Source organism: Catharus ustulatus, chromosome 3 (assembly GCF_009819885.2).
Source record: "Catharus ustulatus isolate bCatUst1 chromosome 3, bCatUst1.pri.v2, whole genome shotgun sequence".
In the NCBI taxonomy this organism is placed as follows: domain Eukaryota; kingdom Metazoa; phylum Chordata; class Aves; order Passeriformes; family Turdidae; genus Catharus; species Catharus ustulatus.
Genome location: NC_046223.1, coordinates 59,284,607 through 59,297,425, shown reverse-complemented (window position 1 = coordinate 59,297,425; position 12,819 = coordinate 59,284,607).

Genomic DNA, 12,819 nt, shown 5'->3' with positions numbered 1-12,819 from the left:
CCATTTTAGTAGCTCCTCCTGGATGCCAGGTGCCCACCACAGCCACTCTCCTCCTCAGCTGGACAGGGGAGAGAAAATATAGCAAAGGACTCGTGGGTTGAGAGTAGGGAGAGATCACTCAGCAATTGCAGTCACAGGCAAACAGGCTTGACTTGGGAAAATTGATTTATTACAAATCAAATCAGAGTAGGGTAATGACAAATAAAACCAAAACACCTTCCCCCTACCCCTCTCTTCTTCTCCAGCTTACTTTACTCAGATTTGCTCTACCTCCTCCCCCACTGCAGCACAGCGACACAGGGAACGAGGCTGTGGTCAGTTCAGCACATTATCTCTGTGGCTCCTTCCCCTTTAAGAGAATGACTCCTCATACTCCTCCTCTGCTCCAGTGTGGGGTCTCTCCCCCACAAGACAGTGTTCCATTAACTTCTCCAATGTGAGTTCTTCCCACAGGCTGCATGAATTGCTCCAGCGTGGGTCCTCTTCACAGGATACAGTCCTTGAGGAACAGGCTGCTCCAGTGTTCTGGGGCTGGGTCACAGTTCCTGCCAACAAACCTGCTCCAGTGCTCTCCCAGTGGGCCACAGTTTCTTCCAGGAGGCTGCTCCAGTGCATGCTTCCCAAGGGGTAACAGCCTCCTTCAGAGCATTCTGTTCTGGCATAGGGTCCTTCACGGTCTGCAACTGGATTTCTGCTCCACCATGGACCTGTAAGGACTGCAGTGGGACAGCAGTCTCACCATAGTTTCCTCCAGGGGCTTCAGGGAATCTTTGCTTGGGTACTTGGTACCTTCTCCTTCTGCCCCTTCACTGACCTGGGTGCCTGCAGATCTGTTTCTCTCATATAGATAGTCTCATTTCTCTGGCTGAAGTTGCTGTTGTGCAATTTTTTCCCCTTCTTAAACATGTTATCCCAGAGGTGCTCCTACTGTCACTCATGGGTTCAACCTTGGCCATTGGCAGATCTGTTCTCAAGCTGGCAGGCATTGGCTTTATCAGACATGGGGAAGCTTCTAGCAGCTTCTCACAGAAGCCACGCCTGTAATTCTCTCGCTCCTTGTCATGTACCACAATAGAAGGTGACAGCAATACTGCTCCTCTCCATTAAACTGCTTCAGCTTCTGGAGCAAATTAATATTTTCCTTTGAGTGTTTATACATATGAAGATAGCTGTGTTACTCTACCATGCTGTTTTGTCAGAACAGTGAATGTAATAATGCCATGTCATGATCTCCTATTTCTCATCTCTTGGTGAGACTGAGTTGATAAAACTCAGCCATTGCTGCCTTGCCAAACACCTTTCAACACTGTGACTAGTCAGCATTAAAATAGCAGAATGAAAGTCTTTGCAAAATTTGTATTCAAAGCCTCAAGAAGTAGTTCCTTGTGTTCCTGCCTGATGTTTTCCTCACAAAACTCAGGTCCAGCTTTGGAAATGACAACCTAACAAGAAGCAAGGTGGGTAAATGAAGAAATCCCTGAAGCATGTCAAATCTAGGTGCTATTGACTGCCTGAAGCACACAATCTCCAGTGGTATGGGATCTCTGCCAGTGTGATGCCTGGACAGCAAAGTTCACACCCTGGCAACTGTCAGGAGAGAGACTGATTGACACAGGCTTTGATGATGGGCACCATCAGAGGTGCAACACTGTCTGTCCAGGTTCAAGGCCATTTCAGCTGCTAAAGCTCAGTCAGCACAATGAAGTGTCGAGTCCTGAAAGCTTCATCATGGCAAGCAGCAGTCTAATAAAAGCTGTGTCAGCTTGACCACTCTTACCATGGGTTCTTCCAAATTAAACACGATTGTGGCTGCTTCTAAAACAGGAAAAAAATGTCTCGTCCCTCTCTACTGAGCCCTCCACAGTGGAAGAGCACTGAACTGGAAAGGCACGTGGAGTGATTCTAAGCTGCCATTCCTGCATGATGCTTGTACCCCCTCAATTGCAGATGGTGGTAACTTTGAGACATAGGGGAAAAAAAGCTTCCAGTAGAGACTTGGTGAGTTTGAGGCTCTACACAAAACCCTGAGCTTTGCCATTTTGCCAAATAAACAGATTTTCATGACAACTCCAGGGGACAGAGGCCATCTGAGTTGCATGAACAGGCCCTGCAGCACAGCCTGTCTACATGATGGAGAGTTTAGGACCTCTAGACCCTCATTTTAACCCCTCTCTCCTTAACTCCTACAGCAGTCAGCTAGTCTGACAGAAACTAGGAGCATTAAGGACATAGTTCAGGAGGGGCTGCCCTTACTGCTCCTCTTTGTCTGATGAGACCATGGCCAGCAGCTCAGAGCAGTGATTGCAGGGACACTCGTGTGCTGCTGGCCCTGGGAGGGTACCTGAGATGGGGATGGAGACAGAGATGGGGAGCTCTGGTCCTGTGAGGAAAGTTCTCACTAAGCACAGCAGTCACAGGACTGTGAGAGGATGTCCTTTGTTAATTTGAGAGCCTCAGAGAATTCATTTCCCAACTAATAAATGTCTGTTGGGCCCAAATAAACTCCACTGATTTACTAAGTTGTCCAAGGTTGTTTGCCCTAACACTCCCATTGCCCCACCACTAGGAACAAGCGACAGCCCATTCCTGATAGGCACCTCCATAAAATTCATGTTCCCGGAAACTCAAAGTGAGAAGACAACTCTAATTTTGCAGCAGTAGAGGAAATTTGTTCTCTGAGATCCTTCTGTTAAAAGAGCAGGCTATTGTTATGGCTCTATTTGGCAAGAAAAGAACTAGGATTGGTCAATGGCTTAGGTTTACTGTTTCCTTAATGACTACAATTGCTTTGCTCTCACAGTGTTTTTTTTGGGGATATTGTTTACTCCAATAAACTTCAGTCCTACTCAGGATACTTGGAATTCACATAAACTGCATTGCACTGCATTTTCTGGCAGGCACCCAGTGCAATGAATTTCAAACTAGCATTTGATTTTGACAGCTACAAGGCAGAGAGGCATCTCACTAGTCAAGACTAATTCTTCCAGTTGCTACACAGCATGACCCTATGAATTTACTGTCAGTCACATTGCTGAGGTCACATTACCCCTCAGTAACAGAACTCTGAAAACATGGTACAGTGCAGATGGTGATCTTTAGGTGACTTTGCATCTGTGGTATTTAAGAGCTGAAATTAACTGTGGGTGTATCTACTGATACTTGGAATAAAGATAAAGGATTTTCAACCTTTAGGGTGACTTGCACAGACTTAAAATATTTGGAGTTATTTGTGGTTGCAGATCTTAAACAGACAATTGAAAAAGTGTGGGACAGACATGACTTCTCATTAATTAAATAGAAAAGAAGAATAAATGAACTTTCTGAGGTCAAGGAATCACCCCCAAAATATTATTCACCACCCCTCCTCCCCCCAGTGCTATATATATTTTCAAGTCAGGATTTCTCAAAGAGCTTTACAAAATGCTGCTTGATAAGCATAAAGTATTGCTCAGACCTATTAAATATTCTGGCTCATGCACAGAGCACGCTATTTAAGGCTATTCATTAAAGGGGAATCCTGGCCAAGGCATCCTCCATCCTGCTCATTTTGCATACAGGAATTAGCCAAAGGCCCACAGGTTCCTCACACGCTTCAAGCAAGTCTCCAGCAGCACTGAGATGTTTGTGCTTCCTCTTCTTCTTCAGAAAGGGCCCTCCTGCTGAGCAGCTCATTGCCTAAATCTTCATGTCAGCCTGGTGACTGGAAACAATGCTGCCATTGCACAAGCAGATCCTCAAAACATTGAAGGGTTGTGCTGATTTCTTCATGAATGGTCTTCCTGTCACCAGGGCCATGAGGAAGGCCAGATCCCTGTGCAGCCGTGGCTGCCACCCTACAAGAGCCGGCTGCTCCTGCTCCTGAGCTCAGCAGCAGGCACTGTTGATATTTGGCTCTTAGGACTTGTCACCTGAAGGTTTCCCTGTGATGGATGCCCCCAGAGCGGCCCAGTGCTGCCTGATCTCACAGGGGCAGCTCGGAGGGCAGAACTGCCCCTGGGCACACCTGGGGCTGCCCAGTAGAGCTGGAAGACACTACTAACACAGGCCAGCTCTGCCTGTGTCCCAGGCACGGAGGATGCTCTGCTGAACATGACACTACCATGCTGTGACAGCCACAGCTCTCTTGCTCTTGCCTCAGAAGAGTTTTTCAGTGCATGGTAGCTCTGCACACTTGAAGCACCAGTTTGAAAACAAAGCACAGGGCAAAGCTCTTCTGGGGTATTTGTGTCATTCAGGGTGTTCTATCATCAAGCTTTGCATTGATGAAGTTCTCTCTCTACTTCAGGGACAAGGCACTTTTATTTGAGACATATAGCATGGCACTGTGGATTATGGACTGCTGGGATTCAGGTACCACAAAGGGAGAGGGAACTCAGCCTGTTACAGGAAGAACTAGTAGTGGTTTGAGTACAATGCGACTGCCAGAGTCACCTCAGAGTCACAGGGACCAGCACTTTCCTCCCCTTCTGTTCAGAATTGTAGGAGCCCTGGAGTCCAGATAGCATTTCCAAAAGCAACTGCACCTGCCTCCCTGTCCTCTCCAGCACTATTGTTTTGTCTTCCTTCAGTCTTCCTTTGTTCAATTATATTTCCTCCCTTTTCATTAACTTTTCACTCCTTATCCTCAAATAGCATCTCACCATTTCTTCATTATTGTGATCGCTCTACTCCTTCTTTTTCTTTCCTACATCTTTCTTAGCAATTAATTATTTCAGGGATAAAAAGTGGAAAGGGGTTGCTGGGCTTTTCTTCTCATTTTCAATAATTCCAGCACCACCCTGCTTTTTCTTGCCCTCTTCCCATCATCACCACTTCACCCAACTTCTCTACATGTCTCATCCCGACACTGCTGTGCCATGATAACTCTTGGATGACCTCTCTGGGAGGTCACAACTTGAAGGTCATCACCTTTCTCTCACATCATTACCTTTTAACCACAGCCTCACTAACTCACCTCCACACTGGTGCCCATCTGATTACCTGACATCTTTCGTTCATTGATTTGCCCCGCAGCTATGGTCTGTATTTCATACAGAAATTAATCCACTGGAATGGATCTCACCTTTGCCCTCACTGGTCTGCTTGGCTGCAATGTTGATATCTGTTTCAGCACTGCTGTCTGTGTTTGACTGTTCAGTACCAGATTCCTCTAAGTCCCCTCCACCCTTTTCCTGGGTATCATCTTTCACTTACGCCGTCCTCTCAATATGACTGTTTCTATGTCTCAAATTTCTTACTTTCCTCAGCCTCTCTAAAATCTAAAATAATTTCTTTCTCACGTCCTTTCATAGCCCTTCTCCTTTCTAGTTTCGTCCTCTCTTGCACCCACTCCCTTCAGAACATTACTCCCTATCATTTTCTTAACTATTTTTATCCTCTTGCTTCCTAGCACCCACTGGCTATACTTCATCAAAGACTTCTCTTTCTATCTTTCAGACCTTCCCTAGGTGACCATTCTCAGCCTCTGTCATCCTTCAGCCTTTGATGTTGCCTTGCTTTCTCCTGTGTCGATTTTCTGCAAGTGACAAATTGCTCTGAAGGGCTGATGTCTGCTCAAGCCTCATTCTCTTTAACAAGGTACTCAATTCTCTCATTTCTGACCCTAAGAAGAATGGTTCCTCTTCCTTCTGTCCTTTCTTCTTCTAGCCCCAGCTTGGAAAAGAGAACAGTACCATGACCTGTCTACCATGGAAAATTAAAAAAAAAATCCAGTGGAACTCATGAAAATTGTGACATGAAACTGATTTAATGGCATCAACCAGGTCATCTTCACTTTGAACAAGAACCCCTGTGCAGACAGACAGAGATGAAATTTAACTAAATCCCTTTGCACTTATTCTTCCAGGTAATCTAGATGACCTCACAGGTCTTTGAAAAACCCTCACTACATCATGCTAATTTCTCAGCAGTCTCTGATGCCTTGCTCTTGTATGTCTTTCCTTTTTCTGCCTGTACTTCTGGGCAGGGTTCATCTTTTTTCTCCTGCTTTATGAAACCCAGGAGAACCAGACCTCCACGCCTGTTGGACTCTGGCAGCACCAGAATGAACAAGGCCTATGGCAGGTGTGCCTCAGAGTAAGGGCTAAGATGGGTGGCAACACCCCATCCAGGCCACACTGCAGGGGGAACAGCCATCAATTTTCTGGGAGATGAGGCCATCTGGAGCAAATCTGCTGCTGCAAGTCAGATACAGAACTCAGTACTTCCTCATATTTTGAATACTTGGCACAGTGATTATGAAAATAAATGACAATCAACCCTTTTTTCTAAACAAGAGGGTACAAAGATAATTTTTATGCAAATTTTTTTCAGAAACCAATTTTCCCCATGAGAATGCTGGTATTTAAATCCATTTTAAGAGCTAAGAAAACACTTAATTTCTTTTTTGTTGCCAGACAGGAACACTGTGTTTCAGATTTGTCTCAAAAACTTCCTGAGCAAGTGGGTTTGCCTTGTTAACCTCACTCTTAGTTGTGGTTAGCTTCTGCTAGGTGCCAACAGCGCTTTGAGCCTACTGATTGTTTTTCAGGATAGGAAAGAGATTAATGTTTTGAATACACATCAGAACTTATCTTCATTGTTCAAAAAGGACATGTAATTGAAACAGAGATAAGACTATTGTTTTGAAATAAAACAGGCAGAAAATTATTTTTCATTTCTTTTTCATAAGGACACTGAATCACTCATTCTGGTTCAATAAGTCAAAATTTTTGCCATCTCCCTTGGGTTTTGCTATCTTGAGCAAATGATTTTGCAGCATTCAGTGGAATGGTGTAAAATAGAAGGAACTGAATCTTCACTGATCATTGTTGTCAGCACCCAGAGGGCTAACCAAGGGAATCGGTTACATTCAACAGTGAAGTGATTTCCAATGGGTCCATTACAGCTTCTCAGTCGAGGTGGTGGGAATTTAGCTTAGGACAAACAGGGCCTGGGAAAACTGTGCACTAGAATTGTTCTAAATCTCTAAAATGGCAATTGAACATAAAGGCATCATCTCTAGTTCAATGAATCTGTCAGCTGGAAATCATTCCTGATCAGAGAAGTACTGTAGGGAGCTATTGCTATACATTTGTTCTATTCTTATCCTCTCCCCTCTCCAATGATTCCCAAAGGCATCACCCTTTGGCCATTCCCAAAGACAGGATCTAGGTGAAACTTTGGTTTCACCCAAAAAAGACATTTCTGGCACTGTGATGTGAGTTGCCACCACAGAGAGCAGCTACTCTGGTCAAACAATTTCAGTAGAAAGCTCACATATGGGCAAGGGGTCAAAATCTCATCCATTCACATCATCCTGGAAAAGGATCTACGTGGACTTCCACCAAAGATAACTGGATCCAAACTTCATCTTTCTGACCCACAAAAGAGTGGGCACAAGGGCTGCTCCAAGTCAAACACTCCCTGCATTATGCTGAGAGGGCAGCTATCCTTCCTCCCAAACTAGAGCTGAGGAAAGCTAAGGGAGATGTAATGTTTTTAGTCAAGTACTGTTCAGTATGAAGTCTTAATCCTGAGTACATCCATAAAGCAGCCAGACAAATCTACCCAGCTTCCAGTTATCTATTAAACACGGCCTAGCATGATCCTGACAGGACTTAAGCAACTTGTGCATAAGTTGTGCTTATGCACAAGTGCTTCTGCTTAAGCAACTTGTACCTATGGCATGGGAGCTGGAACTGGCTGATCTCTAAGGACCCTTCCAACACAAACTGCATCATAACTTCCAACCCAACTGTTATCAGTCTCTAACAGTGGTACCTGCTGGGAGTGGGGCAGAAATGTGAGGCAAACACTCTTCACTCTCCCATTCATTAGTTTCCCAGTAATCCCAAAGAACATCACTAGCAATTCCAGGGGCACAATGATTCTCATTTTTGGCACAATGATTCTATTCTTTGATGTGTCTTAGGTGAAGATATTTTGGCTTAATCAGATTGTGCTGGTACCAGACAGTCTGGGACCACTGAGATTTCTGAGTGTGAGGTGCTATGGCCTGAGGAGCTGTCATGCTGATCCAGCATTTTCTCTGCAAAACAGGGAGGAGAGAATACACATTTCAAACTTTCCAGTCCAAAGGACTGTGAAATTCCTAGATCACTTGACAATACCTTAAGCCCCACCTTCTGGTGAATGACTAAAGTGCAGGGAGAGATAACACTCCAACTCAAGTTAAAACAAGAATTTTCAAGACAATACTATTAAAATAGAAAAATGCCTGATTCTTCAGGAGAATTCACTGATCTTAAGCAAAGTGTCAAAAAATAATTTTAGAAGGCATCGTAGCGTTTTTTAAAAGGCATCAAGTAGTTTTATCATGTTGGATTCCACTTTCTTCACTTGATATAAACCGTCATGCTATAAAATAAACTTTATGTTTTAAGCAGTTTCCTCGCTCTTCTCAGTAGTGGCAGTGAGCAAACACAAATCGAAATTAGTCCAATCACAACCACAGGCTGAATCATGGGGTGACTCTAGGAAGTTGTGAGAGAACAGAAGAAATAGGGCAATGGCCCAAGAAGGTGCTTTTGGTTGAAAAGCACTCTCTGAAAAGAGGCTTCTCACTACCTTGTGCTAACCAAGACAACAAAGCACCCATTTCTGAAATCTCTTTAAAGTTACTTAAGAACCTGAGCCACAGATTTTAAAACCTGACCTAGACATACCACATCAAGCCAAAATCACATCAATATCTTTTTCCCCATCTAAACTACAGCAACTACTGTTAGCCACAGTGAAGTGTCTATGAAGTAAGGTAAGCTACAGAAACACGATTTGAATTTATGTGTGGCAATAAATAAAGATGGAAGAGAGTTCCAGCTCCTTTTGGCACAATTTTTCAAAGTCTTTAATACCCAGCAGCTCAAACTTAACAATACACTGATCTAGTCCAGATGGAACTAGAGATGAGAAATGTTCCCAAGTAACCCCAGAAAAAGAGGTTGGAAAGAAGAGGCAGACAGAAAGACAGCAAAATCCTGTTCTCTTTTTGTAAAGTCACCTAACAATGTAGTTCCAGAAATTTTGAAGTCACTCACCAATACCAAGAATAAGGATTACAAGAATATGGTAACGCTTTCATCTATTAGTCCTATTGGAGAGCAACTGAAAATTCCTCTCTTTAAGAGAAATGCTGTAATGATCTATAATAGTCAAGTCTACTTTCCATGTGGAATGAGGCATGAAGATATGTCAGCACAAATGTAAACAGCTGGCCCCCGTATCTTGCTCAGGAAGACCATGGTTTGGATCATTACCTGTTACTTCTGTCTGTAATCTGACTTTCAAAGTTCCACATTTTCTGTTGTCAAGAAAAGATGCTGTGACACAGAACATAAAATGTAGTGCACCCTGTGCTACCCTCACACAGCAAAAGAAAACATCAAATGAAACACAGTTCTCTTCACACAGGATGACTGCCATCTCTCAGCACAAGAACTGCTCCCCTTTTACTGAGAGAAGGCAGCAGGTAGTGATGATCAGTTGAGTGCCTATGTATAGCCAGTAATTACTTTTCTCTTAGATACAGCTGAACACAAAGTGTAGTATTTAGAATGTTTATAACAGGACAAGGGCTGTGAAACATGAGTGACCTGGTTTTGTTCTCACTTTTGTGGGGAAACTAAACACAAATCCAGTGGATACAATCATGGCAGAGGAAATCAAATTAAGGCTTGCAGGTCTACAAGACTTCACTGTTTAAAAAGAAAATACAATTAAAGAATGATATGGCACATATGCTCCTTCACTCATGCTTTCCCAGTCTGCCACCTCACCTGTACTCAAAAGAATCTAAGATAGACCCAGCTACACAAGCAAACCCCTGGGCTTACCTGCCCTGATGCAGAGGTCTGCTTGGGAGGATGGGCTGTATCCAAACCATTCCAGCATAGGCTCAAGTACTTTCTCAAAGTTCGTAGCTCTTGTTTATGAATCCCTCAAAGGAAAGTGTGGTCCTTGCACAATAAAATTGTGGTGCCACAGGGGGGAGCTTGGAGCTTGTGCTGTTGCTAAAGCTCATCACTTCCAGATCAAGAGAAAAGGACAACTCAGCAACATTAACAACTGCAGTGACTGGAAATGCTGTTCTGGAAAGGCTGGTTAAAAATCGTGACACATGCATACAAAAAAAGACCATCTTTTCCCACAAATGCACCTGTGAAAGTATCTGTTGATTTTCTTTGAACACTTGCAAGAGAGACAAGTCATTACATTACTAATACCTTTATCTTCCTCCCCACCGAAGAAAGATGTCCCAGCACAGTGCTAGGAAATACCTACCTTTTTTCCCACACATTGTTTTCTAATTTGTGCTATGTTTTACTGCATGTTTATTCGGTTTTTTGTGTTGATACAAAGTGTGAGTAGGAAGACACATGATTTTAATAACTTGCACAGCAGCCATTCAAATCCATTATAAAAACATATTCTTATGTAAAGACTTTTAATTGGGCAAGAAATGTAGTAATTTCACGATTATAAGCCACACCATTTGACTAAAATTTTGGTCCGAACCCAGAAGTGCGGCCTCTAATCAGGTGCAGCTTATATATGGACAAAGAATGAAAAGTTGCTGTTTTAGTTTGGAGGACAGGTGTCTGCTGAGAAAGGCAGGAGCTTCTCTTTGAAATGGAGAATGTAAACCCCCTCCCTCCAAATTATTATAAGTTTGAAATCAAGGGCCTTTCAGGCAAAGATATGAGAATTAGGAATAACAGTTCTTTTCTAGGGAAATTAAAATAGAAATACAGTGCTACAAAGAAACAAACTCCAAACCCTGACAAAGTCAGAGTACAACCTGACACCCTGTCAGGCAGGGTGTTGGTAGCAGTCCCATTAAATGGTGGCTGCATCCTCTTGCAGTGACAGATGTGGCTCAGTTGGAGCAGTGCTCCTGTACAAGGTGCAGTTTCCCTCCGGAGGTCCAGTGGTGATGTGGAGAAATCCGGTTTTCCTCTGGAGTCCAGTGGAGAAAGGAGTTCCCTTAGTGTCCCAAAACCTCTGTTTTTATCTTGGTAAGAAATGTTGGGCTCTTCCCCCTGCCTGGAGCGACTTCCAATGGGATGAAGTAATTTTATCAGTCCCACAGTGGGACTCAATGGGCCATTAGCAGAAAATGACTGGCTGGAGGAAGGATGGATTGTGAAAAGATAAAGTACAATGCCCTGCCTGGTTTCAATGGATGGCCCATTAGCAGAATATCTCCTGCGGAGATAAGGATCACTGTCCCCACCCTCAACAGATGGTGATAGAATAGATACCTTGTATCACACATCCTGTATTGTAACCCCAGACAGTTACCAACACCCCGACGTGGGGCTTATAATCAGGTGCGGCTTATATATGGACAAAGAACGAAAAGTTGCTGGCAGCCGGAAGTGTGGCTTATAATCGTGAAATTACTGTACTTCCTTTAGACAGTGGGATTGGTTCACAGCAATTAATGCTTATTTACTGAAAAAGCATCCCTGAATCAGTAAATGGAGCTATTGACTCTCTTGCAAACCACTATGTCAATCTGCTTTGGTACCTTTGAAGTGTTTGTTTCTACAAGCACCAAATCCCTAGTGTCCAGCTCCCAGTATGCTGGCTCAGTCCATACACACCCCAAAGGCACAACAGGCATCACTGACAGTGCATCTGGTGTCTTCATCCAGGGCTCTGCAGAGCCTGAGCAGCACTGGCACTTCTACCAGATCACTGGGACTTCTGCAACATGAACCCTTTTTCTAGTAGGTTCACATTAAGATTCTTGTTGGAATCTGGGAAAGCAAGCCATACCCTGCATTTCTCATTTCTCAGGAGACTTCCAGAGTCATTATGCTGGGACTGCTGTGACATGCTGCTAAGGCTACAGGAATCCTAAAAAAATGAAACAAATCTCCCTCTGATTTCCATCTAAAAAACTTCTAACAGGTCTACTGCTAAGTACTTTGCCCTATGGAGACTCATGTTCCCAGCAGTTTGGAAATAACATTCAGGAGAAGGCAATATTCAAACAAAAAGGTGAAGACTGACAGGGGTGGGAGAAAGCTGAATTTCCCAACATAAGCACTGGCCTCAGTAGCATGTGCTTCTGTAAGAGTTGTTTTCTGTTGCACCAAAAAGGCAGATGTTGATTGCACAGGTCACAGCAAGGTGAGCAATAACTGGCTGCTCTGTAACTTGGAACAGATTTCAGGTGTAGCAGAAGTGAAGAGGTCAGAACAAGGAGAAACAATCAATTCCCATGTAGAGAAGCTTTACCTTAATTCCCAAACTACTTATGTCCCCCATTTTTTTCTAATAGCATCCAGAGCACCTCACTTTCACATTTTGTATGCTTTTTGCAAGACAATTATTCTACATTATTATTATTATTATTATTACTACTATTATTTTGTGCTGATTGCCACAGAAAATTCAGTATACACTTAACAAAAGTCTGCATTCAGGAACTCAATATTCTTTTCACTTATGCAGCTTCACATTTCACATTCATTTCACATTTCACATAAATGTCCTTTCCAAATATGCATCTTCTTTACATAGATATGCATGAAAATGCATTCCATGAGAATACCAAATAAAATTTCATTCCTACTAGCTGAAAAGAAATCAGCTGCAGTGTCACAGCTAAAGTGCAGGACACTGTCACTGTGCTGATTCACAGAGAAGGAAAGGATTTTATCTTATTCCCTGTCTTTGATAGCATCCAACAGGATCTGCACTTCTGTGGAATGAGATGATGGTGATTGTGATGGACGGGCCCCCTCTCCATTCAGGATCATATGCACTAGAATATAATAAATTACTGATTTTTATGAGACTGCTTAGTCC